The sequence below is a fragment of the Magnolia sinica genome, chromosome 19, assembly GCF_029962835.1.
Source record: "Magnolia sinica isolate HGM2019 chromosome 19, MsV1, whole genome shotgun sequence".
In the NCBI taxonomy this organism is placed as follows: Eukaryota; Viridiplantae; Streptophyta; class Magnoliopsida; order Magnoliales; family Magnoliaceae; genus Magnolia; species Magnolia sinica.
The window spans coordinates 41672861-41685461 of NC_080591.1; positions in this window are offsets into that span (position 1 = coordinate 41672861).

Genomic DNA, 12601 nt, shown 5'->3' on the forward strand with positions numbered 1-12601 from the left:
GCTTGCCCGAAGGACGACTTTCGTCTCCCAATAACAGAATTGTTGATTAACAGTATGACGTAATATGGTGTCATGTCCTTCGCGGATGGCTATGTTGGTTATAATCAAATTAGGATGGCTCCTAAAGACGAAGAAGCAACAACATTCAGAACCTCATTAGGAATTTACTGCTACAAGGTCATGCCGTTCAGTCTTAAGAATGCTAGGGCAACATACCAAAGGGCAATGCAAAGTATCTTTTAAGATATTATGCATAGACATGTTGAATGTTATGTAGATGATTTGGTGGTTAGGGTAAGTGATCATGAGGAACATTGTAAACATTTGGCATCGGTCTTTCGACGGCTCCGAATGAAACAATTAAAGATGAATCCAGTTAAATGTGCTTTTGAAGTGTCATCAGGCACAGGGGTATCGAAATTGACCCAGTGAAAATCAAGGCCATCCAAGATATGCTACCTCCGAAAACTTTAAAGAATTAAAAAGCTTGCAAGGAAAACTGGCATATATTTGCCATTTTATTTCAAAATTAGAAGGGAGATGTCAGCCGTTTTCTCATCTGAAGGAGAAAGGAACAGAGTTCGTATGCGACAAGGCCTGTCAGAACGCATTCGATTCAATAAAGGAACTGCTAAGACAACCTCTAGTATTGACAACTCTTATAAAGGGTAAGCCACTTATCTTGTACATATCTACGGCTGAGAATTCGTTGGGAGCCTGGTTAGTGCAATAAATGAAGATGGAAAAGAAACAGCTCTTTATTATCTGAGTCAAATTTTGATAGGCGCAGAATGCAATTACTCCCTGATCGAGAAAGAATGTCTGGCGTTGATATTTGCAGTACAGAAATTAAGACATTATTGCCTCTCTCATGATATAATTTTAATTTCAAGAGCAAATCAGATAATGTTTTTAATGACAAGGCTAAGGTTAGCTGGAAGATTGGCCAAATGGATGTTGTTGCTTTCGGAATATACAATTACTTATAAGCCGACAAAAGCAGTAAAGGGACAACCAGTGGTAGATTTCTTGGCAGCACATCCCATAATAAAAAGTGAGACCATTAGCGATGATTTTCCCAATGAGCAGGTTATGATGGTCGAATTGCAAAACCCATGGTAGATGTATTTCGATGGTGCTTCTCGAGCATTAAGCGCGAGGGCAGGAGTAATATTCGTCACTCCTCAAGGTAATCTATTACCCTACTCTTTCACATTGGGTACCGCGTGCATGAAGAAAGAAGCCGAATATCGAGCTCTCATCATCGAAATGGAAATTGCCTAAGAAATGAAGATAAAGATGCTGCAAATTTTCAGAGATTCCAAGCTGATTATAAGTCAACTAACGACTGAGTTTGAAATAAGAAAGCAAGAACTCTTGTCGTATTGTCAAAAAGTATAGCAGTGACTAGAGCAATTCTTCCATGTAGAAATCAAGCATGTACCTCGATCTGAAAATGCAAAGGCAGACACTCTGGCTAGTCTAGCAAAAACCCTGTTCTGCCCGAACCGAAGTCCACTCCAAGTAGCTATAGAAGAAAGAAGATTCTTGCCCTCTTCCAAAGTTATCGATGAAGTCATTGAAGCATTCTCTATATCATGTTTAGAAGTGACAGTAGAATATTGGCGACAGCTGTTCATAAATTACCTTAAATATGATATCTTGTCGGAAGATCCAGCACTAAGGCAGCAAATCAGGCAGAGATCGAGCAGGTTTATCATTTGTAGTGAAGTGCTCTACAGAAAATCTTATAATGGGATGTTGCTTCATTGTCTTGATAAACAAGAAGTAGGTTAGATGTTATGGGAAGCTCACTCTGGGGAATGTGGAGCACATCAGGCTGGTCGAATTTTATTTCATCGGATACATCGAATGGGGTATTACTGGCCTACAATGTTCAAGTTGCAATAGATTATGCGAAAAAGTACCACAAGTGTCAAATCCATGGAGATATTATGGATATTCCCCCTGAAGATCTCCAACAGACAGTCGCTTCTTGGCCTTTCACCGCTTGGGGACTCAATGTTATTAGGCCCATAAATTTGCCTTCATCCAAAGGAAAACAATAATTCTAGTAGCAACGGACTACTTCTCCAAGTGGATAGAAGCGATCGCGTTGCGTAATGTCAAAGAGAAAGATGTGGTCAATTTCATTCGACACGTGATAATATATTGCCACGGCATCCCAAAGAAAATTGTTACTGATAATGGTACCCCTTTTAAGAATAGAGGCATGGAAAAAATTGTGTCAAAAGTTCGGTATCCACCATTTGTTTTCAACACCTTACTATCCACCAATAAATGGATTAGCAGAGGCATTTAACAAAATGATTGTGAAAATACTAAAGAAGACGGTGACTGAAAACAAGCGTGACTGGGATGAAAGGTTGTAAGAAGCATTATGGGTGTACAGGACTACCCACCGAAAAGCAACAAGTGCAACACCGTATTCATTGGTTTACGGCGTAGAGGCGGTCATTCCGAATGAAACACAGGTCGCGTCACTTAGAATAGCAATGCATCAGTCAATTACAGATGATAAAAATGCAAAGATAAGGTTGAAAGAACTGGACCTACTCGATGAGAAGCGCCTGCCAGCCTAGCAGCGATTACAGTTGTATCAGGAAAGAATATTGGTTGCCTTTGATAAATGAGTCAAATATCGCTCTTTCAAGAAAGGGGGTACTAATGCTGAAAGGACCAATAGTGGTGACCCACAGAACAAGGGGCAAATTTGAGCCTAAATGGGATGGGTCATACATCATAAAAGAATTATATTCTAATAGAGCATACAAAGTGGTTGATCAAGATGGACAAGGTATCAGTACAGTAGCTAACGCATCATCCCTGTAAATAGTTACAATTTTGATTTAGAAGATTATTGGCATAATGCTTCTATATCAAAAGGGGACAAGGACAAGTGAAGTCATGTTCATATATTCTTTTTTAGATGAATGAATAAAGGAGGAATTCTAAGTATATCTTCAAAGATTACATATCAATGATTTCTTAAAAGAGAGTAACCATCGTTGGTATCATCAAACAAGCTTTGCTGAAACTCGTTGAAATTGGTATCATCACTAAGTCGATATATTATTATGAGCATAGTGCGAATATCGTCAAAGACATTATCAACAATGGTGATATATCAATCAAGACGCCTATTACTACCATGACAACGATGGCAAATTATCATCATTTAAGGTAGCCTAGCCAAGCCTAATGGCCAACTATGCATAAGGCCTATCACCATCGCCATTCGGGCAGCAGTGAGAAGCCAGTGACCGTAAAAAGCCCGTGAAGGTCATTATATGCATTCCCATGCGAGCAGTGGATGGAGCCAGTGACTGAAAGCCTTAAAAGGCTAAAAAGTACTCAAAGGCTAGTCACAAGTAACACCCATATCGTCTGTATAGCTTTCTAACAACGTCACAAGGAACAGATGAAATTGCCCTCTCGTGAATGGGTCCAACTTTGCAATGAAGAAAATGCGAGCTGCAATGTGCGTTCTTTGGCCATTGTCCATAGATAGGCCAACCATGCATAAGACCTCCTAGATTCTTGGCTTGATTTCAGTAGTAACTCATGAGGAATGGCCTAAACCTACTCATTGATGGACTGGCAGCCCTGGATTTGGTACCCCAAAGGTCGCCTTGTGCGCCTCATGAACTCTAGAGAGTTACTGCAACCGACCTTGTGCGTAAATCCAATTGAGTTCACGGCCACGGTAGCTTCACTGGGCCCCTCTGATGGATCGTAGTTTGTGAACTCACCAGGCTATGAGAAGTTTAGCGAACTCATAAGAGTTACAGAGACTATCACGTGAGACCCAACTCCACTACTCAAGAGTCTAAAAAATTGTGTTACTCCACTACCCAAGAGCTTAAACTGTGTGTGATCATCTAATTAAATTGAAATCTAGTGCCGCATATCAAAACAAAAAATCATATAGGAAATCCCATACTGACAATCATAATATGCTAATATCTTTATCCCAATTCTTCATTAAATATCATGTTGAGACTATTGCATAAATGAATATGCTTGAAATGATCCATGATTTAGAAATTTATGAAGGAGCAAAATATCTCAAAGATATCATTATGTCTTCATTGATATATGGTGAAAATCAAAAGAAATTACATGTTCTAAAAAAAAAGAGCATACCCAAATAGAGCAAATTCTTTATAGCTCATCTGTAATTCCTAATATTCCCATATACTTTTGCAAATCTTCCTTTAACTGAATTTGAGCTGCAACATGCTTTGACTTTTCTTCGAGAATGATCTTTGCCTGATCAGGAATTCCAGCTAGCTTGTTCTCCAGGGATGCGATTATCTCTTCATTTCTGGATAATTTAGATTCCTCAGCATCAACAGATTGAATATTGATTCACATCTTCTCTTCGATCTCCTTCATGGTTGATTCCTTTGTATGGTCTTTAACTCCAGCTGCAAGATTTTCTCTTTTAGGACAGTTATGCAGTTCTAAATAATCATCCTGTCGTCAGCACAAGCCTTCAATTGTTCCTGAAGAGTTGATTATTTTTTATTAAACTCAAAAATAGCAAAAGTGATGAGGGAAGCCTTCTCCTTGGAAAGAGCTAGTTGTTTCACATATTCCAATATCTCAGGAGCGATAGTGACATTTTCTGCTGATGCTAGAGAAATTATTGAATCATGAAATCTGAAAAGAGAGTCACATAGGGTGGAAATATTAATCTTCACCATTCTTGCAGTGCTTTACAAGATTTTGATAGCAATATCCAAATCCAACCATTGCTCAGGATCCTTGAAAATATGAACTATCGCTGACATAGAATACTTCATCAAAAGCATTTTATGTGTAGGAATCTTCTCAAAAGACAATAGTTTAGATGCAGTGGCTATAGATTCAGAGCTTGCCACACCACTACGAGGAGGAGTTCCTATAATATAAAGAAGAAAAGAAGTTAGAATAATGATAACAAGGCTAGTGGATATAAAAATTTTGATAAAGTAACCGATATTTATATATATATATACTTGCTACAAAAGTACAGCTGACAGGAGGTTAAACTTCGTGAACAGAAGAAGCATCAGCTCCTAACATATCAGCAAAAGAAGGTGCTCTGGCCTCCGTGTTCGAATCTCTGGTAGTCGGAGTTAGCAGATCAATGGTCTCCACTTGAAAGACAATTTCATAAGCTATCGCTTTTGGTGCCACCAAAGGAACCAGAGGAACCCTCGGTGAAATCACTGGTGCAGTCGAAGGAAGATCCACAAGAGGAGTATCACCCATCCTAGCATTGATAATATGAACATCTGAAATAAAAATATAATAATAATGAGATAACTATTGCAAGATATATATATATATATATATATATATATATATTTGTAAAGAAAAAAGAGAAAATTCCTTACTTGGTGAATATCCATATTCTCCGTAATCTAGGGGCTCATCTTCATCCTCCTCTTTTATTACAGGGGTCTTTACAGGAATATTGGTACTAGGAAGAGTCTCAGAGGTCGGTGGTAGATGTTCTTTCTCAGTACCCTCTACAATGACATCTTCCTCGCAATCGATGTCAACTTCTCCTTCTTCAAAATCATCATCATTTTCATCGTCTTCATCATCTTTGTATTCAACAGAAGCGGTACCTTTAGATGAGGAGGATGAATTTTCATCCCCTAAGTCTTCTTCGTCGACTTCTTCAATCATAACCTATTTCCCTTTAGAGGGAGAAGCTCGACTATCTCCTAGTTGATAGTCTTTATTAACTGGAATCAAAGAAGATGGAGAAGCCTGGCTACCCCCTTCTTGAGGAATTAACGGCGAAGCTTGCAAGCGCATCCAAGACCTAGTCATAAGAGAAGATGAGCTAGGAGGAGTAGGCTGTGAAGGAGTCGGTTCATCTCGAGCTGTAGCAGTGTCTGCCGGAATGGGAGAAGATGGTCCTTCAACATCATCTGCAACCCGATTAGTGAAGTCGTGAGGGACTTTTTCAAATTTTGCAATGACCCCATGTGCAATCCAGCCTTCCAAGGTATCGATAGCCTTCTTTTCACAGATTGGATCTTCTAAAGATATTCGTCTGCAAATCTTGCCATGAAAAGGTGTGCGACTCTTCTCCGATATATAGCCAATTCTGTCTTCGAGCTTCCTACCTATTAGCTTGGGCGGGAGAAGCCATATGGGTTCATCTACTGGCAAATGATTATTGACCAAATATGATTGGTGATCCCACCATCGCATCTAGCTATAAGTAGCACGGACTATACGATCACAGCATGGGATTACGAAAGTGGAATCGACACGACCGCCTAGTAAATGTTTCCATACCATAGCCCAATTATAAAGGCCAGTTCCATAACAATGCATTCTCCTGGTAACTAATTCACAGTCCTTTGAAACAACTTGATCAAAACCAAACTGACGAGCAAAACGACTAGGATAGTATGGCTCTCTCCAAAACTCTATTCCTTCTCGCGATGGAAAACTATAAGAGTGTATAGAGAGGAAGAATGTCATTTCCCCTGCAGTGAGTGACGCGATATCTATCATATCAATATCCTCAATATAGCGATAAAGGCAAAATTGAAAAAAATCAATCTGATCAGTGTCCCGATTCTTGTTGGATACCAAGTTATATGATCTTTTTGCCATAGTCCTTTGCTAAAAGAACCAGAGTGGAAGATGCGAAGGATGATTGTATGCCTTCTTTGGGGCTTCAAAAGTCCAAGGAAAGTAGACACCCATCTAGCCAGTAATATAATGTCATGGAGTATACATCGAAGAAGCTCCAATAGTAGGGTTCTTGACATGTGTGGTTATTTCCCCAAGGGCTCTGTAGATAGAGCATAAAACTAGAGGTGCAAGTGAATGTTTGTGGCCTTCCGACAAGGTGCTAGCAATGATAAAGACCATGGGGGTGAATAACATCTGCGCACTTCGAACTGGGAAGTACCACGATGCTTAGCCAATAAGCAAGAATGCCACAAGCTCCCCATATAGACTGTACTCCACCCACTCTTTGATGTTGGCATGAAGCTCTGTAACTCTGAAGAATGACAATCGTGAAATTTGCAAGAGAAGTAAAAAGTGAGTGAGAAAAGGTTCAATTGAAGAAAATAGTTGATTTATGAACTTAAAATTACCTAAGGGCCCTGAAAAAGTGCACAAGTCATTGTAGAGGAGAGATCTTGTGAATGTTGAGAAATTTCGACATTTCCTTGAAAAGTTCGATAGTGATTTCTAAGATGGAAGGCTTTCGGTCAGGTGAAGAAACGAATGCCAACTCCTTATTAGTTGGGACAAACTCATCATAGAATTTCCCTATTAATGGAAGGCCAGCGATTTGGTGGAGATCCCAGAGCGTGATGGTCATCTCACTCGCTGGCAAATGAAAAGAATTGGTGGTGGGAGACCAGTAGTTGAGAAAACCTTTTATCATGGTCGGCTCTCTGTAGAAGTACTAGGATGTAACTTCTATGGCATTATACAAGCCTATCTTAATCAACATCTTCGAGTGTTTGGTCAAGATAACTTTTACCCAATCTGAGTAATAATGGCGCAAAGTTAAGAGACCCCTCGTCCGAAATTCTTCTGGCCCCCAAAACGCCTCACGACCTCGGAAACGCTGTTGGACCGTCTCATAAAAGTATGTGGGGAATGGGTTGTGGGGATTGTGAGAAGGGACGAGAAAATTCATTGGGTAAACATCACTGATTCGTTGCCACTACTTGTGCGCTAACAAGATCCCCTCAAGGATGCGCGGTTCTTTCAGCATCCAGGAAGAAGTATACATTAGTTTCTTTTCATCCATATGATCTGTTGGCTCGCAGTCAAGCATAGATTGATGATGATGAAGACTGAGAGGAATCATAGTCATACCCTCTAAATGCGGGTTGTCAAATTTCATGATGCCTTCAATTACTCTGATCATTTCCCACAAGTTGTGGAGCTTCTTCTTATTACATTCCCTTATCTTCTCTTGAAATTCTTCAACCTTATTGCAGCAAGTTTTCTTCGAACAAGATCCGGGAGGAGTATCTTCTCGGGCAGGAGGTCTTTGGTTGTCAGTATGTATATGGGTGGTTAATTTCAGCCATTCATCCCAGTCGTACTTACGACCATGTTTTGGAGGTCGTTTTATGTCTCCCATTGAAATCGTTCTATATTCACTTAATGCGTGCCATGGTGAAAAGGGTTTAAGTCTTTATGATATTTGAAAAAGAAAAAGTTATATTCTAAAAATTTTCTCTAAGTGTTGGTTGTGCGGACTCGCGCAATCAAAGTTCTTTGTGCAGAGCAGCGCAACGGTCAGAAGCCTTGCACGAACAGGAAACCTATTGCGCTAGTTCGTGCAAACGAAGTTAGTTGCACGGAGATGAAACAAAAAGACAGAGATTCGTTACAAGTGCGGTGAGTGAAGAATGAGTGGAAGTTCGGAGTATTTATAGTGGATATGGTTGAGTACGGTGCACGGGCATCGGTTACGCGAGTCCGTACAAACCAATTTAGGTTAAGATTAATTTTGATTCTTTGATTCTTGGAGAAACAAAGAAAGGACCAAGGGGGCATCTGTTGAGGTAGAAAAAAGAGAAGAAAGAATTGAAGATTAGGAAATTAAATATTAAAAAGAAAGGAGGAAACAGAAATGAAAAAAGAAAGAGTATTTTTTAAGGAGTTTGCGTGGGTCTGCGCAAACCATATTGGTTGCACGGGTTCGCGCAAACAGTGACACCAGTTGCATAGGTTCACGCAATAGATTTCAGGACATATTGTCCATGAATGGTCAAGATTGATGAAAGGTGGGTCCCATGGCACAAAGATTGAGGGTTCGCACGTGTGGAGGTCTATAAATACCACACTTCCCCTCTCATTTGGGAGGATTGAAGATTTTAGAAGGAGTGCAGAGTTGCAGAGAAGACTAAAAGTAGGACTAAAGAGAAGTCCAGGGTTTGTGCGGACCCATGCAAACCATATTAGTTGCACGGGTCTGTGTAACCAGACTACCCTGCAGTCAATAATGATGGAAGTTGAAATGTTGTCGAAATGACCAAGCTCCAGTTCTCCTTTTGTACAAGCTTCAAAAAGAGAAATTAGATGATCTAATCTGCACAATATTCCTCTTAAAGAGATGACCAAATCAGAAGTCGAAGTGCTGCCGGATTTGATATTCAGATTCACTATTCAAACTTTGTCAATTTATTGCATTTCAAACAATCTATCTCAGAATCAAGGGATATTTAAGGATGTAAATGAATCCAATATTAATAATACAATGATTGTTCTTGATGTCACGCCCCAAACACGGAAATCGGATTCACAGGAATCCCGATTGCCGAATCCGGTGCCAACGGCCTCCATAGTACCCCATTCTCGGCTCCCATCGTCCATATACCAGGTTCCGAACCTAGGATCCTACAAGGAAGATTTTCCAATGTACATTTATCTCATAAGAAGCATTACCACAAGTTTACCCAAATCACAAAAGCAACATCATCATCACATATCCACTAATATAAACATTTGAATACAATGCTGAAAGGGAAATACATATGTCAAAATCAAAGCTCCAGAAGACAGTTGCATGCTCCAAGCACGACGCTGCTGCAACCCTATGCCACCTGCATGCATCTATCATGTATAAGCTTATAGAAAGCTTATAGGGTGGTGTAAGTGTGTGTACAAGGTAAGTGCCACATATCCAATACAATGCCATAATCATACAGTATCAGATTACGCAATAGAGATCAGCTATGCAAATGAGGAGTCATAAAGAGGTAAATATTAGATGCCGAGGATACAGTGCAATATATAATTCTTGATGAGTTCACAAATACTGTCAGCCGTACCTAGACCATATAAATACAAAAACACAGTGACCCAAAATACCATATGCCGCGAATGTAATGCAATATGCAATGCGAATGGGATGACCTTGCTAGAGTGTGAAGTTCGAATGATAGTACCTAGTATCGCACGATACAGGTCCATCACAAGAGACTTCTATCCAAACCAGTCTCATACCTAAATTTGGATAGTCAGACTCAATGTGGTAAACTCTTGATCTCAAGTTAGTCACGTGCCCTAACCAAAATTCTGACCATTGCGAAGGCACGCGTAACAAATAGTTGCACACTACCAGCCCAAGTGGATAGTGAATGAATGAGTGAATGAATATACAACTCCTTCCCAATAAGTCCACATATCAGTACTGTTCATCTCTGGGATCATCACCGGGGTCTAGTACACTCTACATGCAAATCGTAACCCACTAACGCGCGACCATACAAGTGGAAAAGACCACTATCCACTTGACCAATAGTCAGCCAATATCTACCCGGCACATCGATAGTAGACCCATTCACGAGCTGGTCAAACTCAGCCTAGTTATGCCCCCTACGCTCGGGCAGGTAAGGCCACACCCCCTCCTAACCGACCACGACACAGTAGGAGACGCGACCTCCTAGTATTCAGCATTCAGATGCTCATGTATCCACTCGGTCTCGATGTTGGGGTACCTCCTGGCCTCGGAGGTTTAGGGACTTTCACCCACGGACATCCAAAGTACCCAGATGCATGAACCAAATATTTTTGATGTCCCATCTGGCCATCCACGACTTGCTCGTGGAGGTCACAGCCCTGATGTTACTGGGTGTACAGTAATCACAATCACACAATGCAAGGTGCATGAGTCATGTAGTCCAATCATGGATCAATCATGCGCATATCGTGCACTCATGTGGGATAACTCCACCTATCAAGGAGTCTCATAGACCATCTGTACTATGGCATATGCAAGGGTCAATCACATCTCACAATAAACATGCAGATGATGCGTATGGGCATGTATCATGATGCTATGTTGTCACATCCTCATAATCGGTATCAATAACCGGCATTAACAATCGACCTCGATAATGTAGACATTTAACCAACATTACCCCCAAGGAATGGCCCACATAGAGCCTAACATATAGTGGACCCATAACCTCACACAAAGACCTAATATACAACACCATGGGCCTCACTCAAGAGCTTAATACACATTATGATGAGCCTCTCACATGGGCCTCATATGCATCATAATGGACTCCATCGCCTGGCCCTCAAATGCATCACAATGGGCCTCATCACATAGACCTTATATTCATCACATTAGGCCTTAAACACGGGCTGCATATACATCACACAGGTCGAATACAAACCATAATGGGCCTCAACTACGGGTCGCATATACATCATATAAGTCTCGACAATCGGCCTTGGTAATCAAATTTGGCCTCGACAATTGAAATCGGCATCAACAATCATAATCGACACTTGGAATCGGCCTTAATACTTGGCCTCGACAATCGAAATCGGCCTCGAAAAATTGAAATTGGCCTCGATACTCGGCCTTGACAATCGAAATTGGCCTATACAATCGATCTTGACAAATTGGAATCGGCCTTGATACTCGGCCTCGACAATTGGAATCGACCTATACAATCGACCTCGATAATTGGAATCGGCCTATACAATCGGCCTTGACAAATCGGATTGGCCTCGATACTTAGCCTCAACAATCGGAATTGGCCTCGATACTCGGCCTCAACAATCAACCTCACAAAGGGCCTAAAGAAAGGTCACAATGTGGACATTTAACAATCATTGCCCATCAATGTGGACATTTTACCATCACTGCTCCTAAGGAGTGGCCCACGTAAACATCATTCATACATCATGACAAAAGCACACATCACATCGGGCCTTGAATACACAACAGGGCCCTGCACCCGGGCCTCAAATACATCACATAGGCCTCTCATATAATCACGTCGGGCCTCACCATATGGGTCGAAAATACATTACAATGGGCCACGTCATATGGGCCTTATATGCATCACAATGGGCCGCATGACATGGGCCTCATACACATCACAATGGGTCGCATGTCATGAGCCATATACAATCTCAATGGGTCGCATCTCATGGGCCTAAAATACAACAAGTGGGTTGCATCAATGGGCCGCACCAGTGGGTCTCATATACATCAAGTGGGTCATAAATATACATCACGGGCGGGCCTTGCAAATCCAAATGGTCCCCACCAAATGGACGGCTAGCATTAAACACGTACACCACGTGGGGGCTAAGTGAATGGATGTTGTGAATATATGATACATCACAGGGTGGGCCGGACGGTGCAGGGATAAAACGGATACATTATGGTGCACCCTACACTGCCCGCCCAAACGGATGGTGTGGATAAATCACATACATCATGGTGGTCCCACGTGACACACTATTGATGATCAGCACCACCCAAACATTAACCATGTAAATCAACACTGTCCAAACGTCGTCTAGTGCCATCTAGCACGATCTGGACTGTGTGGATGAAATAAATACATCATGGTGCCCTAGCAAGGTGGACGACATGGATACATATATCATCAAGGTAGAGTCCACACGAGATGTGAATGGCATGGATGGAACACATACATTATGTAGGTCCCACGTGGACAGCACGTGCCAGCAAGGCAGGCCCCACATGTCCGGAGGGATGGAAGGTGTATAAACATCACATACAAATTAGGGTGGCCCTGTGATCTGGCAGAACAAATGT